General features: G+C 42.6%; 1 protein-coding gene across 5 annotated transcripts in view; it reads right to left on the reverse strand.

Moving 5' to 3' along the window:
• Positions 1 to 26,513, reverse strand: part of FOCAD (focadhesin) — a 311,383-nt gene extending 284,870 nt beyond the window's left edge. For 2 of the 5 annotated variants that reach the window (XM_053205044.1, XM_053205040.1), the window contains exon 1: positions 14,167 to 21,017. The gene's annotated coding sequence lies outside the window, so the exon portion shown is untranslated. Of the gene's footprint in view, positions 1 to 14,166; positions 21,018 to 26,417 lie in introns of those variants that run through there. The other 3 variants (XM_053205043.1, XM_053205041.1, XM_053205038.1) reach the window with 3 other exon arrangements.
• Positions 26,514 to 26,976: the final 463 nt, after the last annotated feature.

The following is a 26,976-nucleotide window of genomic DNA, read 5'->3' on the forward strand; positions in this document are numbered from 1 at the left end:
TTTATCAAAGAAAACAATCTTTTTCATACTTCTAACCTCAAGGAAGTTTGTCAGATGAGGCTTTATCTGGGGAGTACAGAGTGATATAATAAGCAACACTGCCAATAACGTAAGCTAAAGGGAATTTTATATTACTTCTTTCTTAAAGAAAACCCTGGATAAAACCATCGGGATAACACACCATGTGATTCAGCAAAACAGACCCAGCTAATGGAATCCAAGTGCAGTTTTCTGACGCTCCAACACGGTAGAAAGTACACCTTAGACTCTCCAGAGCAGCAGACACTTAGAAACGTATCACAGAATAGACTTACCCACGTGTCAACAGCCATAGAGCTAACTAGAAGAAAATGTGTGGTTACCCTCTCTGATCCAGGCCCCGAATGGTGAAATTCCAAAATGCTTTGGGGACCGATGAGCGGCTGGTAAGGCTAATAGCTTCTTATGCAGTGAAAAAGCCAACCCTTACAGAAAGAATGACTCTGTGTGCAGGAGGCAGGCCGACAGAGTAAAAGAGGGCCGTTTCATCAAGATTACCTAAGTACAGATGACGAAGAGCTAAAGTTTACAAAAGAAGCCCTAACACTCGTGTGACACGCGAGAGAATGAACACATTTTTAAAATCTATGGCAACGGGATCCTTCCTAATAAACAACTGCCAGCCATTCTAAAACCCACTACCCAAGCTGCATTATGATTTGATATCATCCTTGATTTGCTATCCTTGGGCTGCAAGCTCCAAGGGTCTTTCATCTGCCAGAGACTTGGATTTCAAGGTTAATCACAACCATGTGGCCTTTCCGGGTATCAGAACATCATATCTATCCTCTTAGGGAATTCCAAAAAACAAGAGTACATAATGCTTGCTTTAGCACTGGTAGTCTAGCTTGGGTCCTACTTTTAATCTCAACTTCCCTTGGGCATTTAATACGTTAAGGAAAACAATTTATATATTACGTCTTACCGGGACACTCTTTACTAAAAGGAAACCACTCACGATATGCTCCATAAACCACATGTGACAAAAAAAGGGTTTGCTTTTAAAAGATTTATCTCCAACCTGTCATTGTGCCTTTTGGCCCTAAATCTAAATCAGAAAGTGAATTTTTAATAAGGCCTTCAAGTTCCAAGTGAATCAAAGCATTTGCTTAACTTAAGCAATTATCACCTGATCTGCCACGGTGTTCCAGCAGCATCAGAAGACTTCCAAGAAAATATATCGATAGGGGCACCTGGGTCGGTTGAACATCCAACTGTGGCTCGGGTCATGATCTCACGGTTCGTGAGTTTACGTGTGAGCCCTACATCGGGCTCTGCGCTGACAGCTCGGCACCTGGAGCCTGTGTCTCCCTCTCTCTCTGCCCGTCCCTAGCTCGCACTCTGGCTCCCTCTCTCTCTCTCTCTCTCAAATAAATATAGTTTTTTTAAAGTATAAAAAAATTAGAAAAGAAATCTATCAACTGCATTCTAGAGGTAATAAAGGAGCAGCAGGTAGACAAAGCGCTTTAGGTTTTCAAGTTTCTCCATAGTTTCTCTAGGATACGAACATATACAACCATCTATCACGCAAAGGTGTTGAGCGTCCAACTTCAAATGGCATGCACAATCTGGAAAATGAAAGATCTAATTATATTCACACTTGCTACGGGAATCCGGCAGAGGGATTATGTAGGGTGGTTGGGAACAGGATGCGGGGGCTGGAGGGATCTGGTGATCACAGAGAAAGACAACTTTGAGCACTCTTCACTACCAAATTCCTTTATGGGAAGGACTCACGGCGGCAATGTAGGTCAAATCAGGGCTACTGAAAGTACACTCCTGAAGCCAGTTTACGTTAGCAGACTGATAAAAATATATACTTCGTTCACATTAAAGGGACCCTGTGCTTCAGAAACGCAAAATCTAGGAGGACTTTCCAAGTCTTTAGCGACTATTCCAACTCTCAGTTATGTATGTATTGTTTCTTTCTCCCTCAAATGAAGCTACAGAACTGTCACCCTGGGGATTTAAACCATATATGTGACCCTTTTTTGTTACTCTTAACAGCACAGACAAAAGCTGATGGCACCAGCAATATATTTGAGCCGCTCTCACAAGTTTGTCAAGACTGTGGCTCAGGGGTATACTCCAATCCCTCCTAATTGCTTTGCCCTGCTTTTTTTTTTTTTCAACGTTTATTTATTTTTTTTGGGACAGAGAGAGACAGAGCATGAACGGGGGGAGGAGCAGAGAGAGAGGAAGACACAGAATCGGAAACAGGCTCCAGGCTCTGAGCCATCAGCCCAGAACCTGACGCGGGGCTCGAACTCCCGGACCGCGAGATCGTGACCTGGCTGAAGTCGGACGCTTAACCGACTGCGCCACCCAGGCGCCCCTGCCCTGCTTTTTAAAGAAGGAAAAAAAAAAACTGTCTGTACTTTTCACCCTAGCACCTTGCTTTGCAATCCACTATTGAGGTCTACTGCCTTCATAGCTTCTCATCTACCACTTGTTGGTCCCTAACTGCTTTTACACATGCTGTCTAGAATCTGGCCTTGGGATTGTATTTTGTCACCCAGTATTAAACCCTGATACTTCCTAGAGAGTCAACCCTAGCTTCAGCTCTTGCTTCAAAAGCTTTGAAATCCAACTGCCACCTGCCGCCTCAAATCAACAGGACAGAGCACCTGCGTGGCTCAGTCAGTTAAGCATCCAACTCTTGATTTCAGCTCAGGTCACGATCTCATGGTTCGTGAGTTCAAGCCCCACATGGGGCTCTGGGCTGACAGTGAGGCGCCTGCTTGGGATTCTCTCCCTCACCATCTCTCATTGCCTCTCTCCCTCTCTCAAAATAAATAAACTTAAAAAAAAAATAGAAACAAACAGGATGGAAAGAACCCAGATCCCTAAATGACAGCACAGAGCAGAACTATATACCTGAAACTCCAACTATTACATGAGAAAGAAAGAATCTTCTACTTTGTTTGAACCATCGCATTTGGGGATCTCTTTGTTACAGTAGGTCGTACTTCCTTAATAACATGGTAGACCTGAGACCAGCTCCCTTCCTTACTTCTTTTTCCCCAGAGAAATGAAGAAACTGAACGTCAAAGAGGTTAAGCAACTTGCCAAAAAGGCTGATCAGGCTGGCGATTCAGGTGAGAAGGGAGGGCGGGTGCTCCCTTTGTGGCTCAGTGCATCCCTGGACCATCAGTACCACGAGGCATGACTGGCACGTTCCGGTCATGGCTGCATGAGGCCCCAGGAATTTCAGGGTCTGTAATTCAAGTGCCGAGCAAATGTAGGTGGCTACGGCTTCTGATGATCTCACCGGTTACAATTTACGAAAATACATCAAACAGCAATCAAATCCCTGCCTTTACAATTTAGTTCTTTCTCCGTTTATATCACATGCTACTTACTCACAGATTTTGAAGTAAGAGTCTAAAATAAGACCAAAGGCAGGAAATTCCAAGTTAGAACTGATTGCTGTCCAGGAGAACCAGGCATTAAAGTAAAACACAAAACCACTTCCTTGAAGAATGCCTGATTTTGTTACATTTTCCCTAATTATTCCTGAGTAATCTTTTTTTTAAGTGTCATATCTGTGTAGGCATTTATGTGCCAAATATATAAGAGAATAAAGATTAAAAAGTTATTTTTTAAAAACCTAAAGATTTTTTTTTTTTTTAAATCTAAAGGCTTGGGGCGCCTGGGTGGCTCAGTCAGTTAGTTAAGCATCGACTTCGGCTCAGGTCATCTCACAGTCTGCAAGTTCAAGCCCCACGTCGGGTTCTGTGCTGACAGCTCAGAGCCTCGAGCCTGCTTCCAACTCTGTGTCTCCCTCTCTCTCTCTGCCCCTCCCCCACTCACACTCTTCTCTCTCTCTCTCTCTCAAAAATAATAAATAAACATTTAAAAAAATTTAATCTAAAGGCTTCTCGGCCTTTTGGCTAAGATCAAATGTAAAAAATCTAAAGATATACTTACCTGGAATTTTTACAGTATCCAATCTAAGCCTTCAAAGTCTTCAAATTAGCTCTTTTATGAGATGATTTTTTCTATTACAATTTTGAAATTTTTTGCTCCACCAAAAGAATACTCAAATTGCTCAGTGCGTTTTTGAGATAAATATTTCATGTTGATACAAAATCATCTTTACAGTATATTTATAATAAAAACTGATACCCAATCATTTTAAAGATCTTCCAAATAAAGGTCTAATCTGAACAGCTAAAATCTCCACTTTTATAATTTTACTTCAAATACTATTCAGTTAACTAGAATTTGGTAAAGCACCACAGAATATATTTTCTAAGTATTTTACTTGTATTTCCTCCCCTCAAAAATGACTCTGTGGGGTGCCTGCCGGCTCAGTCAGAAAAGCAGGAGACTCTTGATTTCAGGAACCTGAGTTTGAGCCCATGTTGGGTGTCAAGATCACTTAAATAAATAAAACTTAAAATAAATGACCCTAATTCTGTGCACTGGTTCTCTAAAATAATTTACTTCTCAGCAAATATTAATATAGTATAAGCTGAAGTATTTAGGGGGTAATGATAGGACATTAAGGATTTTCTATAAAATATTCCACTTACCCTGGGGGAAGGGGGGTAGGGATAGATTAAAACAAGAATGTCTATCTAAATGCTCATAATAGAGGAGTACATTTGAGTTCATAATACTATTCTATTTTTGCGTATGTTTGAAAACTTCCATAATAACAAGTTTTTTAGGTCTTCCACCATATAAGGACACAGAGAGAAGTTGCTGCCTATGACCCAAGAGGAAGGTCCCATCATGCCGGCATCCTAATCTCAGACAGTCAGCCTCCGGAACTGTGAGAATTAAATTTCTGTGGTTTCTTTAAAAAAAAAAAAAAAAAAAAAAAAAAAAAAAAAATTTTAAAACCTCACATAGGGGGTTCTTACTAAGGGCCAAGCAATATTCTATAAACTTCACCTACATTAACTCATTTAACCCTCCAATAACCCTATGAGATAAGTACTCATTTTGCAGATGAAGAAACCGAGGCACAGAAAAGTTAGATCGGTTTTTTTCAAGGTCGTAAAGTAAGCTGAAATTCAAATCCAGATTGTCTGAGCACAGGTGGATGTGGAAAAGCCTGGAAAATATACATTATGGGTGATTTTTGGTTTTGCCTGTTCCTATTTTCTAATTTTTTCACAAGACCATGTGTTTTTGCAATTTTGAATAGTTACCAAAATATTCAGATACTAACACATGCTTTAGAAACAAAGATAGGACTTTCTGAAACCAAATTACAAATCCATCATTAACAGGTGTGATGCAGTGAGCAACAAACTAGGAAAATTTGAGAAATGATAAAAGATTCCTTTGTTAGCCGGGGCACCTGGGTGGCTCAGTCGGTTAAGCGTCCGACTTCGTTTCAGATCATGATCTCGCAGTTTGTGGGTTCGAGCCCCGCATCAGGCTCTGTGCTGACAGCTCAGGAGCTGCTTAAGATTCTGTCTCCCTCTCTCTCTCTGCCCCTCCTCTACTCAGGCTCTGTCTCTCTCTCTCTCTCTCCCCAAAATAAATAAAACTGTTTTAAAAAATGTTTTTGAAAAGATTCCTTTGTTAGCCATTTTACCAACACTTTATGGAAATAGTAATATTGAAACAGGTCAATGTAATTTAACTAGATAGATGCAATTACCTTTAAACCATGCAAAAACTTCTTCCATTTTTAAGGAGAAACATAACCATTAAAATTTTCCCATTTAGACTCCCGGGTAAAGTTTACACCAAAATAAAAGCTCTCACTCTTGAAAAGAATTGTGTAGACTGATTACAAGTTAAAAAGCAACATTTTTCTTGATTGCTGCAAAGTGACCATTCAACCTCAGTTCTTATTTTCCATGAAGGCCAAATTACTAAATTCATGTAGGATGCAATAGTTACAGTTTAGTTATTTTAACCTGCATTCTTAGTGCTAGTGAAAGCTGAAGATCAAATAAGCACAAGAATTTTAGAGGAAGATAGAAAATTTCCCCACTGTTAACTAAGTCAATGTAGCCTGAAATAAAGTAAATATGGCACTGGGGGCACCTGGCTGGCTCAGTCAGTAGAGCATACAACTTCTGAGTTGAGGTCATGAGTTCGAGCCCCACACCGGGTGTAGAGATTACTTAAAAATTTTTTTGGAAGTATTATTTATTTATTTTGAGAGACACACAGCGCGAGTGGGGAAGGAGCCGAGAGAGAGGGCAAGAGAATCCCAAGCAGGCTCCGCACTACCCGCACAGAGCCCAACGCGGGGCACAAACCCACGAAACCACAAGATCAGGACCTGAACTGAAACCAAGAGTTGGACACCCAACCAACTGAGCCACCCAGGTGCCCCAGAGGGTAAATAAAACTTTAAAAAGATAATAATGCACTGGGAAGCAACATCCTTCACAGCTTTATCACAATCTCAAATGGTCATCATTCACTTATTTCTGCTGCTTCTTTCTACCCCCGCAATGGATGGCAAACTCTTGCAGGAAGGGACCTGGTCTCTCTTTTTGACCACTGTGACCCCAGCATATAACAAGTACCTGTTTAATACAGATTCACTCAGGGGCGCCTGGGTGGCTCAGCTGGTTGAGCAGCTGACTTCAGCTCAGGTCATAATCTCGTGGTTCATGGGTTCAAGCCCTGCATCAGGCTCTGTGCTGACAGCTCAGAGCCTGGAGTCTGTTGCAAATTCTGTGTCTCCCTCTCTCTCTCTCTCTCTCTCTGCCCCGCCCCTACTCATGCTCCATCTCTCTCTGTCTCAAAATAAATCAAAACATTCAAAAAAAAAATTTTTTTTTAAACTGATCCTATTGGGTCTGCACAGTAACTCTGAGGTAGATATTATTAACTCCCACTTCCCACATGAGAAAACGACATCTCAGAGAGGAAGTAACTTGCCTGAGGTTATACAGTGGTATTAATAGCCAGGATATTGAGTTTTACCATGTGCCAGGCAGGCACTGTCGAAGCCCTTTATGTGTCTTCTCTCATCCGATATTCAAAATAACCACATGACAGGACTACTATTATTATCCACATTTTCATATGAAAAACCAAGTGAGGCAAAGAGAGGTCAAAATTAATTGCCTAATTATGTAAGAAGCTGAGCACAAATATGAACCGTGCAATCTGTCTCCGAAGTCCACGTTCTTAACCGCTACCCTACAAAGGACAACTGATGCAGAGTTTTTTTTCAAATTAAGATAATGCATTAAAGCACTTTACTCACAACGAGGCACATAACGAACACTTTCAAAATGTTGGCTATTATTATTCTTAGTCTGAATCCAACACCTTGTTTTTTCTACTACATCTTGCTGCATCCCAGAGAATCTAGCATCTCTTTAAAACAAAACAAAACAAAACAAAAAACCTGTTCCCAAAGTAGTTCATCAGCACATGCAAACAGCTATGTATCTTTGTATATATTGCAATCCACCCTGGGTGTGGCAATTGCTTTAAAATAAAATCATTTTGGGGGCGCCTGGGTGGCTCAGTCGGTTGAGCGTCCGACTTCTGCTCAGGTCATGATCTCACGGTCTGTGAGTTCGAGCCCCGCGTCGGGCTCTGTGCTGACAGCTCAGAGCCTGGAGCCTGTTTCAGATTCTGTGTCTCCCTCTCTCTCTGCCCCTCCCCTGTTCATGCTCTGTCTCTCTCTGTCTCAAAAATAAATAAACATTAAAAAATTTAAAAATAAATAAATAAATAAAATAAAATAAAATCTTTTTTTTAATGTCTATTTATTATTTGGAGAGAGAGACACAGTGTGAGCATGGGAGAAGCAGAGAGAAAGGGAGACACAGAATCCAAAGCAGGCTCCAGGCCCTGAACACAGTGCCTGACGCGGGGCTTGAACTCACAAACTGTGAGGTCGTGACCTGAGCCAAAGTCGGACACTCAACCAACTGAGTCACCCAGGCACCCAAAAATAAAACCTTTTGGGGCGCCTGGGTGGCTTGGTCAGTTAAGCGTCCGACTTCGGCTCAGGTCATGATCTCACGGTCCGTGAGTTCAAGCCCCACGTAGGGCTCTGTGCTGACTGCTCAGAGCCTGGAGCCTGTTTCAGATTCTGTGTCTTCCTCTCTCTCTGCCCCTCCCCTGTTCATGCTCTGTCTCTGTCTCAAAAATAAATAAAAATAAAAATAAATAAATAAATAAATAAATAAAATCTTTTATTAATTTTTTTTTTTTTTTTTTTTTTTTTAGAGAGAGAGAGAGAGAGAGAGCACACGCAAACAGGGGTGGGGGCAGAGGGAGAGAGAATCTAAAGCAGGCTCCACACTGTGTGTGAAGCCTGACATAGGGGTCAATTCCACGATCCTGGGATGGTCACCTGAGCTGAAATCAGGAGTCGGGATGCCCAACCAATTGAGCCACCCAGGAGCCCTCAAAAAAAATCTTTAAAAAAACCGGAGGCATCCCATGCAGAGCACAAAACACAAAAACGATCAATATAAACCGACCCTCATCCTGTATATTTCTTGATTTTACATTTTCATTTCATCACTGACCATTCAGTTCAAGTCCAGTGAGCATCTAACAAAAACAAAGATTGGCTACTCTTGTCATGGCAATGAGTGTGTGGATCTTTCATTAGGTCCATGCAAATTCTTTTTTTTTTTTAATGTTTATTTATTTTTGAGAGACAAAGCATGAGCAGGGGAGGAGCAGAGAGAGAGAGGGAGACACAGAATCCAAAGCAGGCTCCGGGCTCCAAGCTCCGAGCTGTCAGCACAGAGCCCAATGTAGGGCTCAAACCCACGAACTGTGAGATCATGACCTGCACCGAAGTCGACGCTTAACCGACTAAGCCGCCCAGGCGCCCTGGTCCATGCAGATTCTTACCAGTGATATCAAAACTTCCATATTTACACTTCCCTTTTGTTTTTTGGTTTTTTTTAGCAAGCACAAGACAGTTTATTAAAAAACCATTTTCCATTTTTAAATAAATAGGTAAATATTCGTTGAAACAGATGAAAGCAATCCTTTGCCCAAACACTACCCCACAGGCACAGACGGCCACACTTCTGCAAAGGAATGCTTGGCTGGCAGGTGGCCCCATCATGTGACAGTTCAAAACACAGCTCCGTGAGACAGAGAAATTTCCGTATGGATGAGGTCATTTGTAAGAACACAGAGTTTGCAACCATGGTGGAATGTTCGGGAAGAAATGTCCAGAAGAAAAAGACCACACGGAAGCCACGCCACGTCCCTTCTCACTTCCCGCGGCCGTCTCAGAAAACAGGGTGAGGACTACATCACCTTCCAGGCAAGGACAAGAAGAGGCTGAGATGCAGAGCTGGTCTCAGGCAATTTCTAACGTCCCTTCCAGCCCTGTGAGGACTGTAATCCGTCCTCAAGATGGAGAAGACCTTCTCGTTCTGAAGGGGCTAGCTGCCATGGGATCGCAGCTGTCCCTGCTCAGACACTGGCGAAGAAGGCTGTCGAACAGGAAGGGCTCCTCTCTGACCAAGCCTGCTGCATTATTCCCCTGGACTTTTCTAGTATTCTTGAGAGAAACAGCTGTGTCTTGCTCACCACTGCTGGGCCTGGGGTGCAATGGGCAGTTAGTAAAGTGGTTTTCGACTTGCTGTGTTTAGCACAGTAGCTAATACACAATACGCTCCAAAAAAAAAAAGAAAAAAATGTTAGAATCAGAATTCTGTTGTTTATTTTGCTTTCAGATCAACTTTCCAAAACAGAAAGTGAGAAATACAGAAGGATCTGTATCTTTCTCACGAATTAGACTCACGAAACGAAGACCAAAATAAATTAATAAGAGCCAGAAGTAGAAAAACATATTTGTGAACAGTTTTCTTCTTCTTCTTTTTTTTAAGTTTGTTTATTTTGAGAGAGAGTGTGTGGGTGGGTGGGGCAGGGGCAGAGAGAGAGGGGGAGAGAGAGAGAGAGAGAGAGAGAGAATCCCAAGCACGCTCTGAGCGCTCAGCTCAGAGCCCGACGCAGGCCTCGATCACGAATCCTGAGATCATGACCTGAACCGAAATCAAGAGTCGGACAGACGCTCAACCGTCTCAGCCACCCAGGCGCCCCTAAACGACTTTATCTCCGAATTAACACAGCAACCGGAAGTCACTTACCAACACATTTAGGGTTTGAAAATAATTCACTCTCCTTAGCCACATCCCTTCCCTGGCTTTTTTTTTTCCACTGAGCAAATAACTTTTGTAGAGATAGTATCACGATGAACCAAGTCCAAATCCTAAATCAGCAGAACCCAGATTAGTGATATTTTATTACACTGTTATTCATTTTGATACATTTTCTTAAATAAAAAAAAAAGGTCAAAGAACACATGCAAAAGCTCACAAGACTGGTTCTTCACTGTTTCCAGCTGAATCTAACAGAGCTGGAAAATGGGTCTTTGTTACTTGAATACATCATAAGTTTTACTTGAATGCTTCAGTCGACAGCTATTGTCTGTTATAGCCACGTCCTTAGTCTGCTATGTATTACAACCCTTTAGAAACCCACAGTATCACCTCTGCGTATTTCCCACTGGGGGTAAAAGGCGCTTTAAGCACGTAACTACCCAAAGAAGTAACATTTACTAATTTTCTATTCCACAGCTGGCATTATTCACGGCTGTTTTTATTTGTAGGGTGCTTAATAAGCAGATACCAGTTAACCTTCACAACCATCCCGAGCAGAAGACCTTTAGTAAATCATTTCACATTGGCCTGGAGACACGAAGCCCCATATGCAAAAATTAGAAGAGGCTCCTGGAAAAAAAAAAAAAACACGCCGATGTCCAGTTGGCAGAATACGGTATGTAGAATGTCCCTGATAGTTCATTTCAAGATCATATTTAGGGGCTCCTGGCTGACTAGTCGGTAGCACATATGACTCTGGCTCTCTGGGTTGTAAGTTCGAGCCCCACGTTGACGTAGAGATTACTTAAAAATAAAACCTTTACCAAACAAGTTATACTTAAAGAAGAGGAGGAAGAGCAGTTGGAGGAGCAGGAAGAGGAACATGTATCTCCTCATGGGAATTTTTAGGGGGTGGGGGGGAGGAAGGGGCAAGAGGGAAAGAGAGAATCTCAAGCTGGGTCCACCCTCAGCACTGAGCCCGATGCAGAGCCTGATCCCACGACCCTGGGACCGTGACCTGAGCTGAAATCAAGAGTCAGACGCTCGATCCACGGAGCCACCCGGCATCCCCAGCATTTCTTTTTTCTCAAGTTTACAAATTTTCAAACCGATACATGCAATTTTTATAGGTACAGTTTCTAGGAAACTTTTCAACACCGTGGGGGAAATAGATGACCGACTAGATGAACAGCAGCAGCAGCTCTACAGACCGGCAAACTCACAATAAAGCCACTGTTCAAAGAGCGTCATTTCAACCTCAAAGACCATTTCTGCCTCTCGGCCCAAATGCAGACACTAGGAGATCGCTCCCAACCTGGCTTCCCTCCGAACTGACGCACAGGTCTTCAAAGCCGCAGAAATAAGGCAGAACCAGCCTGGTGCCCGGGACCACAAGAGACTCCCCAAGGCCCACCCACCCAACTGAATCCCACAGGGAACTTGGCACAATAAAGCTGAAAGTCTAAGGTAGGTCAAAATGAGCCCACTTTGTTATGGGAGTGGGCAGTCAAGGTGCTATTGACTGAGCATTTGATCTGATGTTTGGCACTTCTTGGCTACCTCCCCCAGGGTGGCATGTAGGTCTTCAAGTCCCATTCACTCCCCATTTCAAAAGTATAAGAATACAAAGAATACAAAAGGGGGAGTCGCCTAGGCGGCTCAGCCTCAGACTCTGGATGTCCGCTCAGGTCTCGATCTCACAGTTTGTGAGATCAGGCTCAGCATTTGGCTCCGTACTAACAGTGCAGAGCCTACTTGGGATTCTCTCTCCCTCTCTCACTGCCTCTCCCCCATGTGCACCCGCTCTCCCTCTCTCTCAAAATAAGTATTAAAACGCCAGAAAAGGATACGATAGGGTTAAACAGGACCATCTTCGGCGTAAAGTTATTCATTGATCTAAAAGATAAGCTATGGAATATGCAGATAAAATACTGATTAGGTATGAAAAATACATTTACAAAATTTTAATCGTATAAGGAAATGCTTATGGTAGAGAGAAAGAAAGAAAGAAAGAAAGAAAGAAAGAAAGAAAGAAAGAAAGAAAGAAAAGAAAAGAAAAGAAAAGAAAAGAAAGAAAGAAAGAAAAAGGGGCGCCTGGATGGCTCAGTCAGTTAAGTGGCCGACTTCGGCTCAGGTCATGATCTCACAGTTCATGAGTTCGAGCCCAGTGCCAGGCTCTCTGTGCTGACAGCTCAGAGCCTGGAGCCTGCTTTGGGTTCTGTGTCTCCCTCGCTCTCTGCCTCTCTCTCTCTCTCTCTCAAAAAGTGAGTAAACATTTAAAAATTTTTTTTTAAAAAGAAAGAAATTTTTGCAAACAATCATGAACATAACCAAGTTTAAAGTATATATATATAAAGTATATATATAAAGGATTAAGGAAAAAAGTGAATATGCAAAAATGTTAACAAGTACCCTTCTGGATAATAAGATGACAGGTGATTACCACCTATCATATTCCTCCTGGTATTTGCTACATTTAATTCCCCACCTCCCCTGTAATTGGCATACATTGCTTTTTTTACACTAAATAAAAATCACTAATTCTCTTCAAATAAAACCATAAGGTCAGTTTTGGGGTCTCGATAAAAAAAAATAGTGATCTCGGGGTTCATGACTGGCTCAGTCGGTGGAGTGTGCAACTCTTGATCTCAGGGCTGTGGGTTTGAGCCCCACACTGGGTGTAGAGATAACTTTACAAAAATAAAATAAAATCTTTAAAAAAAAGTGGTAATGTTATCGATTCACTTGAAACCACAGTCCTTTATCACTGTCTGCAAGAGGCAGTTTCACCACAGCACACAAGATAAAAAAGTCTCACTTGATCCAATTACACTGCTTATTAAGAGCTATTTAATGAGAAAGTCACACCTTTGAGTTATTAGAAGCTCTAATGGTCCTGCAGAGTTCCAAACAAGTAAGCTAACAGAATTACCTTGGATTCTAAGTTGTTTGCCAGCAAATGAATCCATCTGTCCCTGAAAAAAATTAAATGTTCCTCCAGTGTGTTCAACTTTCTCCAATCTCATGTTAATCAAGTAAGTTAGCCTCAGGTGAGAGAGTAGGTATTTTTTCACCACGCTACTGTATAATAATGGACATGATATCCAAGGAAATGCACATAACTTCTCATGTACCATGTGAGGAGTCCGGACACATGCAAACGCCCAGGATTCCATCAGCACAATCAACGTGATAGACATGCAACACCTTCCGTGTCTTATATCCTTGTGGTTGGGTATGGTTGTTAAAGACAACCTAACATGAGATCTACTCTATCGGATTTGGGGGGGGCGCCTGGGGGCGCTCAGTCAGTTGAGCGTACGACTCTTGGTTTTGGCCCAGGTCACGATCCCGGGGCGGCGGGAGCGTGGAGATTGCTGGGGATTCTCACTCTCTCCCTCTGCCCCTCTCCCCTCTCCTGCTCTCTAAAAAAATATATATAAGTCAAAAGTCAAAATAAAATAATCTGTAAAAAAAAAATTTTTCTTTTGAAGTTCACAATACCATATTGTTAACTACTGGCACTGTGTTTCAACAGTAGCTCTCTAACACTTATTCGTCTAGCCTATAACTGAAACTTTATAAAAGCTAGGTTCTTTCAATTGCTAAAATTACAGTACAAAGAGTTTATTTCCTTTTAATTTTCCAAATGCATATACAACATAACACCTCAAAACAACTACATCATCAATAGATAAATTTTAGGACAGTCCATTCATTCATTCACCCATTTACTGGCAGAGAGAGGGAGATGGAGAGAGGAAGAGAGAGGGCGAGCCAAGGAAGGTCACAGAGAAAGAATCCCAAGCAGGCCCCACACTGTCAGTGCAGAGTCCGTCACGGGGCTCTAACTCACAAACGGGGAGATCATGGCCTGAGCCGAAAGCAAGAGCCACTTACCCCACCGAGCCACCCAGGCGCCCCTTTAGGGCAGTCTTATATGTTTGGGCATCTGTCAAAGGATAAAGAAAGGCCTTTCTGGGAGAGTGACATTTGGACAGAGACCAGAAGGAAGTAATGAACATTCCAGACAGAAGGAACACGAAGCACAAACCTTGAGGTGGAGACATGCTTAGCAGGTTTAGGGAAGACCGAAGACACCAACGTGGTTGGTCCACATGAACAAATTGGGCAGTGGGAGAGCAAAGAGTGACCAGGGGCCCAGATCTTGTAAGTCCCTGCAGGCTGCCATGAGCTTTGGGGTTCCTCAGTGAGACAGAAGAGTCCTACAGGGTTTGGGACAGGAGGATGTCAGACTCGACTGTCATTTCTAAAAAATCATTCTGGCTTCTCTGAAGAAGTAAACCATAAACAGGCAAGGATGGAAAAAAGAAGAGACCATGAGGAGGTTCCAGCAATAATCCGGGGAGAGAAACCACATTGCCTCGGAGAACAGCAGTAGCAACGGGGAGAAGAGGTCAGACTTTCCATATATTTTGACAAAATGTGCAAACGGATTGGATGTGGAAGGTAAGAAGAGGAAAGGAGGACACCAAAGGTTTCAGGTCAGACAACCGAAAGAGGCAGTCGTCTGCTGCAATGCAGAAGACTAAAGGTAGGCTTTTGGTACCAAACTATTTTCGGGCCTGGGTATCTCTTTGGTGTTTTATGGAAAAGCCCTTGGAACAGATTCTGGCTCTTACCCGAGGAAATCCGTGGCTTCCTCTTGCAAGTACTTTTGTGATCTGTTTTTTTTTCAGAGGTCTGCTTAGCCAGAATGTTCTTCCACATCCAGGCTCTTTGTTCTTTGGAAGAGGGTCATATTCTCAAATCAATGGCACGGAATACCTGAACTTTAGTCACCGAATAGCAGCCTCTTCACTTTGAGATATAAATCCTAGCATTTTTGCCAAATGATTACCACCCTCGTATTACTGCCACCTCCAGCCTGTCCCATAGTTACCATTTCCCATCAGCATTTTTAAAATTTTTCTTAAATGTCTATTTATTCTTCACAGAAAGACAGCGAGCAGGGGAGGGTCAGAGAGAGGGAGGCAAAGAATCCAAAGCAGGCTCCAGGCTCTGAGCTGTCAGCACAGAGCCCGAAGCGGGGCTCGAACTCACGAACTGTGAGATCATGCCCTGAGCCAAAGTCGGATGCTTAACCGACTGAGCCACCCAGGCGCCCCCCCATCAGCATTTTTTAAAACAGTTGATCACTTTCTGCTTCTTGAAACACCTTCTTCCCTTAATGATCAAAGATGCCACAATTCCTGGTTTTTCTTTCACCTGATGCCCCTTTTCTTTTCCCTTCCTGGTTCTTTCTTATCTCTCTGACCTCTTAATATTGGAGTGCTCCTGGGCTCAGTGTTAGACCTCACGGTCCCTCAATCATATCATTCAGTCTTTAATACTGGTAACAGTCAGCTGCAAAATTTATATTTTTAGCCTGAACCTCGTTCCTTGAAATCCAGACTCTGTGTATCCAGATACGTACACAGTGTTTCTATTTGAATGACTAATAGAAAGCTCAAACTCAAGTCCTGATTTCTTCCCTATACTTGCTTCATCTGTGGTCTTCCCCATCTCTGTTAATGGAAACTCCTTCTTTTCTATGACTCAGGGAAAAAACCTGGGTGTCATCCTTGACGCTTCACTTTCTCTTACATTCTGCACATATGTCTAGAATCTTCTCACTACTTCTCATTACCTACCATTCTCACTCTAGTGTAAGCCCCCCATTGTCCGTCCTTGATGTTCTAAGAGCCTCTATATTGGTTAGCGATTACAACCCACTTCTGAAATTTAGTGAGGCAAAGCAACCATCACTTATTAGTTTATGATTCTGGGGTTGGCAATTTGGGTTGGGTTTGAAGAAGAGAGGGGGTACTTCTTTTGCGAGTCTTGTCTAGGCTCACTCACGTGGCAAACGGGGACCGGTAGGTTTGGAGGCTTCCGCTGGGATGGCTTGTCTCTCCTACATGTGTTACAGCAAGCTATTCCATGCTTCTTAACGTGGTGGTCTAATGGAAGCAAGGCAAGAGGAAGCTACGTGGCCTTGAGACTAAGAAATCCCACTTCCCCTGCTGCTGATTAAAGCAGTCACAGAAAGTCCAGATTCAAGGGGATGGAGAAATGGATTACCTCTTCCTGAGGGAAGCAACAAAGTCACTTTGTAAAGAAATGTGCATATAGGAAATGGGTAGAACGTGGGGCATTTTTCGCAACCTACTGTGGTCTTCTAATTGCTCTATTCTGTCTTTGCCCACTGAAATACTGTCAGCAGAGCAGCCAGAGTGATTATTATTATTTTATATATTTTTATTATATATTTAATTACATATATTATTATGTATTTATTATTATATATAATTATATATTTAACTACATATATATATATTTAAACATATATATATATATATACATATAAACTTTATTTATTTATTTTGAGAGAGGGGGGCAGAGAGAGGGAGACAGAGAATCTCAAGCAGGCTCCACACTCTCAGAGTAGAGCCTGATGTGGGGCTCAAACTCATAAACTGTGATATCATGACCTGAGCAGAGATCAAGAATCAGATGTTCAACCAACTGAGCCACCTAGGCACTCCCAGAATGATTATTTTTCCAAAAAAAGTTTTTTTACTGTTTATTGATTTTCGGGGGCGGGGAGGGGGGGGTGGTGGGAGACACAGAATCTGAAGTGGGATCCAGGCTCCAAACTGTCAGCACAGAGCCCGACACAGGGCTCGAACCCACAAACCATGAGATCATGACCTGAGCTGAAGTCAGACACTTAACCAACTGAGCCACCCAGGCACCCCATAGAGTGATTATTTTTAAAATACTTACTAGATTTCTCTTCTGTTAATATGTGTCACTTTCGCAATATGTGTCACTGATAACTCAGTAAAGTTGGGGCAGAAATGCTGATAGGTCAGGTAAGAGGTGAGGATTGAAAGAGAGACCTTTGGATTTAGCAAAATGAAAATCAGAGTCACTTTGAGGAGAGCAAATTGTTTCAGAGTGTGAGGGAAGCCAGATTACAGTGGGTTTGAGGAAGAAAGAGAAGAAAGTAAATGGACACATAAGTTTCACCATAAAGGGGGAAAAAGAAATTATGCGGCAGCATAAGGGGGAAATGGGATGAAGACAGGTATTTTTTTTAAGGATTTAGTTTAAAAAAAATTTTTTTTTAAGATTTTGTTTTCCGGAGGGGTGCCCGGGTGGCTCAGTTGGTTGGACATGGCAACAGCACTCTTGATTTCGGCTCGGATCATGATCCCAGGGTCATGGGATCGAGCCCCACATCCAGCCCTGCACTAAGGGCGGAGCCTGCTCAGGATTCTCTCTCTTTCTCCTTCTGCACCTCCTCCCCCACCTCTCCAAAATAAAATAAAAATTTTAGTTTAAGTGTTTATTTAAGTAATCTCTATACCCCATGCGGGCCTCAAACTCACAACCCCCGCATCAAAAGTTGCATGCTCCTGACTCAGCCAGCCAGCCACCCCTTTAAAGACTTTGTTTTAGGATTTTGTTTTTAAGTAATCTCTACACCCAATGTGGGGGCTCGAACTTACAACCCCGAGATCAAGAGCCACGTGCTCCACCGACTGAGCCAGCCAGGCACCCTGAAAAGGTAATTGTTTTAAGATAAGAGAAACAGGATGTTAACATACTGAAGGGAATAATCCAGCAATGAGGGAAAAAAGCAATTTTGCAGGAGAGAAATTGGAGCCAAACCTCTGAAGAGGTAAAACGAACAGGATCTTATGCATGAGTGAGGAACTGTCCTGAGAAACACAGACTGCTCAACGGGCCTCGAGGCCCTAAGATAACAGGAGGGAAATCAGAGGTAGATACATGTATGCCCGCCTCCCAAATCCATGGCAGTCGTCATTAGTATCGAGGCATTTTTTACACCAGAACGAACCTAAAATGGGCAACATAACCTTCCAGGCGTCCTAACAATACCGGAGAACTGGCACGTGCGATGAAAAGCGTGTTGGAAGTCAAGACAAATGCTTCAAAGCCAGACAAACGCTTCAGAAAAACAGGGTCAGCCTCCCTCACACCCAACGCTTCCTAACCTGCCTTCCTCTCCAGTAAACAGTCCTCGCTTTTTAGACTCTGATTCCATGGTTAACAAGTTCTGTTATTAGATGTTCAACATCTTCATTAGATGCTCCCCTTACTTCTTTTTAAAGTTTATTTTGAGGGGCGCCTGGGTGGCTCAGCCGGTTGAGCGAACGACTTCGGCTCAGGTCATGATCTCACAGTCTGTGAGTTTGAGCCCCGTGTAGGGCTCTGTGCTGACAGCTCGTAGCCTGGAGCCTGCTTCGGATTCTGTGTCTCCCTTTCTCCCTGCCCCTTCTCCACTCATGCTCTCTCTCTCAAAAATAAAACAAGAATATTAAAAAAATTAAATATACAGTTTATTTAAAGAGAGGGTTGGGAGAGAGAGCGCACTCTCTCGCTCGCTCTCCCTCTCTCTCTCTTCCTCTCAAGACGAAGCACGAGCAGGGGAGGAGCAGAGAGAGAGAGTGAGAATCCCAAGCAGACTCCACAGGCAACACGGAGATGTTCCCCCTACTTCTTAGGCCGAATGGAAACTACACTTTCCTTCTTTGGTGGCCATTTCGGTGAAAGTTAATCATTCTGCCAAGCTCCAAGGCCCAGAAGAAGCCTGACCTTTTAGTCTCATACCTGTGAGGTCAAGCCATCCAAGTATCTTCATGTCCCATATATACTAATCACTACTATAGGCGATCTTAAAACTCAGAAACTATAGTCCGGCTCTCCACCCTGGGTACCATGGTCTTCTGGGGCCCATTTCTCAGTCAGTGATTCATCCAATACACCAGTCTCATTATTCTTGAATATCTCCATATCACCTCCATTTCAGCCATCTACACCCCTGGCCAATTCCTACATTCTATCAGCACCCTAAAATCTTAAACTCCAATATTCTTCTCTGATTCCAGAGTACTTCTATCAGCTATCTTCCTTATACCCTATATACCTTATACATGCGGACCTCACCCAGACTTCTAATCCCTTGAACCAATATTTTCTATCAATCTCTCAGCCTCCTCTTGGCTTGGTCACGACCTCGACGCAGTCTAAACCTCATGTTTCAACACTTCTACCATTGTCTTACTAATACTTTGAGCTCCCTTGCATTCCTACCATAGGTAGATAACAAAATCCAAATACTGGTTCATTCCAACTATACATAACGTCTGGTTCTATTGAATTTTGCTACAGAAAGTTATACAATTATATGAACTAGGAACATTGCAAACTAATCATTCTTGCCTATCTGGTAGACCTTCCTAAAACCTCTAGACAGCACTCTTCCATCCTCCGTGGTATTTCACAGTTGTCCATTCTCTCCTTCTGAAATCCTCGATGCCCTTGCCTTCTAGAGCTCCATGTTCCTTCTCATTCTTTTTCACTGGATCATCTTCCTTATACGGTGGTACTTCCCAGAGTTTCTTTTTTGCTTGCTTCTTTCTTATCCTACAAACTCTCTTAGGTATCTACATCTATCCGCACACTGTTTTAACTATCACCTATATATTGATAACATCTTCATCGCTATGTTGCCTAAAACCACCTCCTCCTTCCCAGACCAGTACTGCCAACTGCCCACAGAACAGCATCAAATGTGTGACCTAAAGGCATATCCAAGACTGATCTTAGTTTCTTGATAATCCTCATGTGATTCCTACCTTGGGAAGCCATAAACCTAGGAGGCATCCTTGACTCCATCCACCTTTTCCTCATCCCACACATCAAACTAGACACCGCTTTCATCATCTTAATAGATCTTGGGTCCATCCTAGTCTCTCAAGCCCCCCTGCATCATTTGGAGCTCTATCACACTGCTCTTTCACCAACGGGCCTTGCTCCACTACCATTCATTCCTCGCCTTGCCACATGAAACTGATCTTAACTTTCTTCAACTTAAAATCTCTTACCCATTCAGGACACATGCACCCCCATGTTTATAGCAGCACGACCAACAATAGCCAAAGTATGGAAAGAGCCCAAATGTCCATCGATGGATGAATGGATAAAGAAGATGTGGTATAGATATACAATGGAGGATTACTCGGCAGTCAAAAAGCATGAAATCTTGCCATTTGCAACTATGTGGATGGAACTGGAGGGTATTACGCTAAGTGAGATTAGTCAGTCAGAGAAAGACACAAGTCATATGACTTCACTCATATGAGGACTTTAAGAGACAAAACAGATGAACACAAGGGGAGGGAAACAAAAATAATATAGAAACAGGGAGGGGGACAAAACAGAAGGGACTCATAATTATGGAGAACAAACTGAGGGTTGCTGGAGGGGTTGTGGGAGGGCGGGTGGGCTACATGGGCGAGGGGCACTAAGGAATCTACTCCTGAAATCATTGATGCACTAGATGCTAACTAATTTGGATGTCAATTTAAAAAATTTAAAATAAATTTTAAAAAATCTCTTACCCATTGGATCACCACAGCCTCAAGGATAAAGGTCAAAATGTTTAAAACGGTAGGGAAGAGGGCTTTTCATTATATGCTCTTTGTTTATATATTAAACCTCATTTCTCTATCCACCCCTTAATACGTGAAGAGTCTATGTTTTGTCTCTCATCTGTCAGTCTGTTCTCACCTCTCCCTTGGGCCCAGAATGTTTATCCTCCGTCCTCACCAACTAATTTCTACTTGCTTTCAAAATTCAGTTCAAGCAAACAAGCCTCCAGAAAGCCTTCTCTGAAGCTCCTGAAATCTCATATTCAGTTTCCCCCCTCTGCCCTCCAGTATGCTATACATGCATCTAATTGTAATATTCTTCTCTGTAGTTTGGCCCTCTCTGTGGCTTCCACACAATACTTTTCAAGTTCTTTGAAGGAAAGTTAGGGACCCGGGACCAGAGCAGATACTCTTTGTTGAACTGGAAAAAAACAAACAAACAAACAAAAAAAACGACCCCGAGAGTCACATGCTCTACCAACTGAGCCAGCCAGGCACCCCAAATAAATACAGTATCTTTAATATCAATGACTCTAAAAATTCCATTTACTTAAATGTTTCAACAATACCAAACTTTTTTTTATTTTTTTTTAAGTTCTTTTATTTATTTTGAGAGAGAACACCGAGCACATGAGAGGGGGAGGGGCAGAGAGCGAGGGAGAGAATCCTCAACAGGCTCTGCGCGGTCAGTGCAGAGCCCAATGTGGGGCTCAAACCCACAAACTGCGGATCACGACCTGAGCTGAAGTCAAGACGGACTGAGCCACCCAGGCACCCCAACAATGCAAAACTTTAATAAAAAGTTTCTGCCACTCCCTCCATGTGTCCTAATATCATAAACTAACACCTGAAGTTTTGATTATATAAACCAACCTGTTCAATGATCATTAAATAAAGTAAAAGATACAGTAAATTCTGAAAGCAGCTAGGCCAAAGAAAAAGGTTTTAAAGAGAGAAAAGAAAAGTACACCGTGGCCGTGAGAAAACCTGGTAACAGGGGTGCCTGGGTGGCTCAGTCAGTTAAGGGTCAGGCTTAGGCTCAAGTCATGATCTCACGGTTCATGAGTTCGAGCCCCCCATAGGGCTCTGTGCTGACAGCTCAGAGGCTGGAACCTGCTTTGGATTCTGTGTCTCCCTCTCTCTCTGCCCCTCCCCCACTCACACTCTGTCTCTTTCAAAAATAAACATCTTTTAATGGTTTTAAAAAATTTAATAAAAAAAAAAACCTGGTAACAAAACTAGAGTTACAACATTCACAATTATGACGTTTGTTCAACATGTTTATCAGCCAAATTAGCAAGCCTTCATTTATTTAACCAAAAACAGATTAAAGGATAGAATCTAATGCACTGAAAAGAACTGAAATCTTCAGTTCAGAACCTTGGATGGAATGCTTCATTGGTCTCCAGGCAAAGGAAAAGACAAATCTCTAAATAAATAATAACAGCTGACTATCTATGCAGTTCAGATTCTCAAATTCCTTGGGCCTAAAGAAGTATTTTCCCTATCACGAACAACAGAAAATTGCACAATATTTAATATCAAATTTTTTGAACATCTTCAAAATATATAAAACTAAAGTAACTCAGTCTAATTGAATAAAAGCCAATATAAATTTAGCAAAATTTAAAAATCATAACTGCAATGTTATTACTTCCAATAGGACTTGAAATAGGATAAAAATTATGAGACCAGGAGTGCGTAGGGGGCCCAATTTATAAAAACAACAACATTCAATCTATTGTTTGAAACTAGATGGGATCTTCCATATTGCTTGAAAGTTTGTTTTAAATAACTTAATTTTTTTTAACATTTTTATTTATTTTTGAGAGACAGAGCACGAGTGGGGGAGGGGCAGAGAGAGAGGGAGACACAGAATCAGAAACAGGTTCTAGGCTCTGAGCTGTCAGAGTCTGACGCTGGGCTCAAACTCACAAACCATGAGATCGTGACTTGTGCCCAAGTTGGATGCTCAACTCACTGGGCCACCCAAGCGCCCCTTGTTTCAAATAATGTAAATGGGAGGGGTGCCTGGCTCAGTTGGTTGATTTCAGCTCAGGTCATGCTCCCAGCGTTGTGGGATCGAGCCCCACATGGTGAAGCCCACTTAAGATTCTCTCTCTCCCCCTTCTGCCCCTCTCCCTTGCTCCCTTTCTCCCCTGCCCCTCTCTCTCTCTCTCTCTCTCTCTCTCTCTCTCTATATATATATATATATATATATAATAAAATAAAAATGTTTTAAAATAATCTTTCAAATGTTTTAAAAATGTTTTAAAATAATAAATGGGAGAAAAACTGATGAACATCCCTTGTCCTATCAGCTGAGCAAATCTCACTTCCTATCATGTAGAGATAGTATATACTACCTTCATCCAACTTATCATGAATTGCAAATCACAAACTTACACTTACATAACTATACTATATTTTATTATACTACTCATCTTTAGACCTGTAGTACTTTTTTTTTGTTTGTTTGTTTATTTTTGAAAGAAGAGAGAGCACGAGCAGGGGAAGGGCAGAGAGAGATGGGGGGGGACAGAGGATCCAAAGCAGGCTCTAGGCTGCCAGCAGAGAACCCAATGTGGGGCTTGAACTCACGAACCATGAGATCATGACCTGAGCTGAAGTCAGACACTAAACCAACTGAGCCACACAGACGCCCCTAGATCTGTAGTACTTCTTCAAAAATATATAATACAGGGGCAATTGGGGGGCTCAGTCAGTTCAGCATCCGACTCTTGGTTTCGGCTCAGGTAACCATCTCATGCTTTGTGGGTTCGAGCCCCATGTGGGGCTCTGTGCTGATGGTGTAGAGCATGCTTGGGATTCCATCTCCCTCTCTGTCTCTGTCCCTCCCCCACTCACGTGCACATGTACTCTCTGTTTCTCAAAAGTAAATAAACATTAAAAAAGTAAAAATAAAAAAATAAAAATAAATTTAAAATGTACAATATAGATTTCACATCTTCTAAAGAAGCATGTATTGCCCAGATGTACCGTGATCAAAGTTGAAATTACCACTCTAGGTTTCTTTTTTAGGAACCATAAACAGATGTCCATTGATAGATGAATGGATAAAGAGGATATGGTACATTTTATTTACACACACCAGAATATTACTCAACCATAAAAAAAGAATGAAATCCTGTCATGTGCAAAAATATGGATGGACCTAAAGTGTTTTATGCCAAGGGAAATAAGTCAGAAAAAAGACATCGTCTGATTTCACTTATATGTGCAATCTGAAAAACAAAATAAATGAACAAAACAGAAACAGAGTCATAGATACAGTAAACAAACTGTTACCAAGGAGGAGAATGGGGGGGGGGGGGGAGGGAGTGCACAAAATAGGTGAAGGGGTTTAAGAAGTACAAACTTCCAGTTATAAAATCAGTAAGTCATGGGGATGTAATGTACATCATAGGGAACATAGTCAATAATATTGTAAGACCTTTGCACGGTGACAGATGATAACTAGACTCACGGGAATTTCATAATGTATAAAAATATCAAATCACTATGATATACATCTGACACTAATAGGATACCATATGCCAATTATACTTCAATTTTTAAAAAATCAAGTTTTGATACAGACTCACCAGTAATCCTGACACTAGTATTTCCTTACACTTCTTCCAAATATAGTTATATTTGTATTTTTCATTGTGTTTTTTTCTGCTCAAATTTTAAACTAGAAAAGTCTCCACTTGGATTTTTTTTCCCTCAGTTCTTGCATTTCTCCTCAATCTTCCCATCTTGATCTGGTCCATTTCTAGAACTAGAAAGTTCTAGAAATTTTGCAAAAGCAAAACTCTGAAAAGTTGTATTTCCTTAAACTTTCCAAATCCCTAATAGTGACATAAACAATTTAATTCACATAATGGCTTGTGAATAACATCCAAAAAATATCACAAGGCTATGAATATCATGTCTCAGAACTATTTTAGAAATCATTTTTTCACCTGCAAGAAGGCCAAACAATTTACCTGTAAGTCCCATTAACCAATCAGCAAATAAAAAACTATTGTTCTATCTCTGTGGGCATTTTTATTCTCAAACTAATGATTTATTTACCTTTGGGTTATCAATTCTCAAGTGGAAGCAGCAATCAATTGAATTCCAATAAATTTCAGCTTGATAAAATACACGTTAACACAGAGATGACATTGATAGATGTTAACCAGGTGATGGTAACTACCTAACATTTAACCAAGTAAGCAAATAACCAAGGCAGACCTTGGTTTTAGCTACCACTAATCTACCGCTGCAACTCAAAGTACTTTGAAAATTGCATACTTATCCAGTTGTCTTTATATCATACCTTTAAGCATAACATTAAGAATCTCCTGATTATTACATTTCAAAATTTAGATGAGTCATAGTGCTTTGTATGCAGGAATTGAATGTGAACCAAAATTGTAAATGTGCACCTGCTTGCTAATCAAAAAGTAAATGTGGGCAGATTCAGAAAGATTAAAGCATATAACCATAAAATACATTCTGTGTTTTAAAAATGGTCACTTCCCAACCATTAACACGGTTCAGTAAACATGTCGATGCCCCTCCTCTCCTTGAACATTTCAAAATTACAGAATACTTCTAATTCCATCCCCTCACTTTACACACAGGCACCTAAAACCTAGGGTCTTTCATAGTACAGTAAGCAATATTACAGCACCTCTAGCCATCATGGCCCGAGGCTTCCTAGAGGTGAAAGTAAGAAAAACTGAATGAGGTCTCAGAAGAGCTCTATCTTACCATATAGAATCATGAGCTTCTGTACCTAAATCTGGAACCTGAAACTGAACCATCAACATCAACAAAAAAAAAAACCTACATCTCAAATCTAGACAATAAAAGTGGCAGATACAATGGGGGAAAGGCAGGGAATGCCATGTTAGTTTCTGACACAAGACCCTAACCATTAAGGAATTCATCAAAAAAAAAAAAAAAAATTGTCAAATGGATGAATGAACGATTGCATGATACTGGATAGGATGACTTCACTGATTGCAGAAGCACCAATTTCAGGAACTAAACTGAAGGATCACGATGATGCCATAGCTGAAATTAAAACTCATGGTGCAACACACAACTCGTACGTGCAACACAACGGCAAGTCTCTGCAAATCTCCGCATAGGTGTTGTAGGCATTTCAAAACATACATATACATATATATGTTATTATTATTTTTTTTTTTTTTTTAGGTAATTCCAGCAAGGGAAGACAAGAGCCTGAGAATCAGGAGGTCTGAAAACAGGCCCTGCTCACCCATAAGCCTTTGCATTGAAGTGGACTGGATCTGAATGAGTCACTGGTAATGAGGAGACCGTCCCCGTCCCCTCCAGGCCCCCCACCTCCCGGCCAGAAAGGAAACGACCCAGAATCCCCTGCACTGCCTTCAACTGGGGAACCGGTCAGGGAAGAGTGGAAGAACTGCAACCTGCTGCAGGTTAAGTATGCAAGGATAGCGCTGATCGGTTTCCGAGTCAAGATCCTGCTGAGCCCCCACCGCAAGCACCAGAGCCGGCCCCACCCAGGCATCGCGGAGCTCTCTAACGCAGAAGGCCTAGTCGTCCAGGAGTTCAGAGCCCAGACAGGAAAGGACGAGGACAAACGGCAGAACCTGTCCCATTCCTGGCCACCCACGCCCTGGTGCGGCCCTGCCGCCACATGCTCCACTGCCCCATCTCCCAGCACAGCCCCAGGCCTGCAGGGCCTAAGCCGCCCTCCACGCCAAGCTGAGACAGGCCACAGGCGAGTGCGATCCTGCGGCCTCTGAGCAGGGGGCAGCGGCCCGCAGCCGGCCGCCTGCCACCCCGCATCGCTTACCTCCCTTCTGCCACAAGCTCAGCCCCGCGCCGGCTGCCTGACGTGGCCCACCCCGCCGCCTCGAACGTCTGGGGGCGGGGGCTACGGGGAGAGAACCAATGGACTGCAGACTGCGAGCGCCTGCCGCGCCTCCTCCGGCTCCGGCCCGCCCCTCCCCGCTACGTCGCACGCATGCCCAAGGCCAAGGCCGCGCACTGCGGCTGGCGGGCGGCGTGGGCGGCTGGGTACTTCTCTGCGGGAGCCCGCGGGCCGGAAGAGCCGCGCCGGCAGGTGGGGGGCGTGGGGTGGCACCGCAGCGGGGATTAGCCTACGAGACAGCAGATGAAAGGAACTCGCCTGGAGATGCCACTGCAGCGTGTCCGGGTAGTCCTGTTGGCAGCCTGCCCCTATGCAGCTTTTGACGATGCAAAGCAGCTTTGGAGATTGTGTTTCTCAGGAACAAAAAATAATCCCGAGAGCATGAAGGATTCAGAAAATTTATGCAAGCAGCCGACTTGTCACGTCGTTCTTCCCCCTGTAGCTGCTGCCTCGTATTTTTACTTCCTTGGCCGACACCGAG

The sequence above is a fragment of the Acinonyx jubatus genome, chromosome D4 (assembly GCF_027475565.1).
Source record: "Acinonyx jubatus isolate Ajub_Pintada_27869175 chromosome D4, VMU_Ajub_asm_v1.0, whole genome shotgun sequence".
Lineage (NCBI taxonomy): Eukaryota > Metazoa > Chordata > Mammalia > Carnivora > Felidae > Acinonyx > Acinonyx jubatus.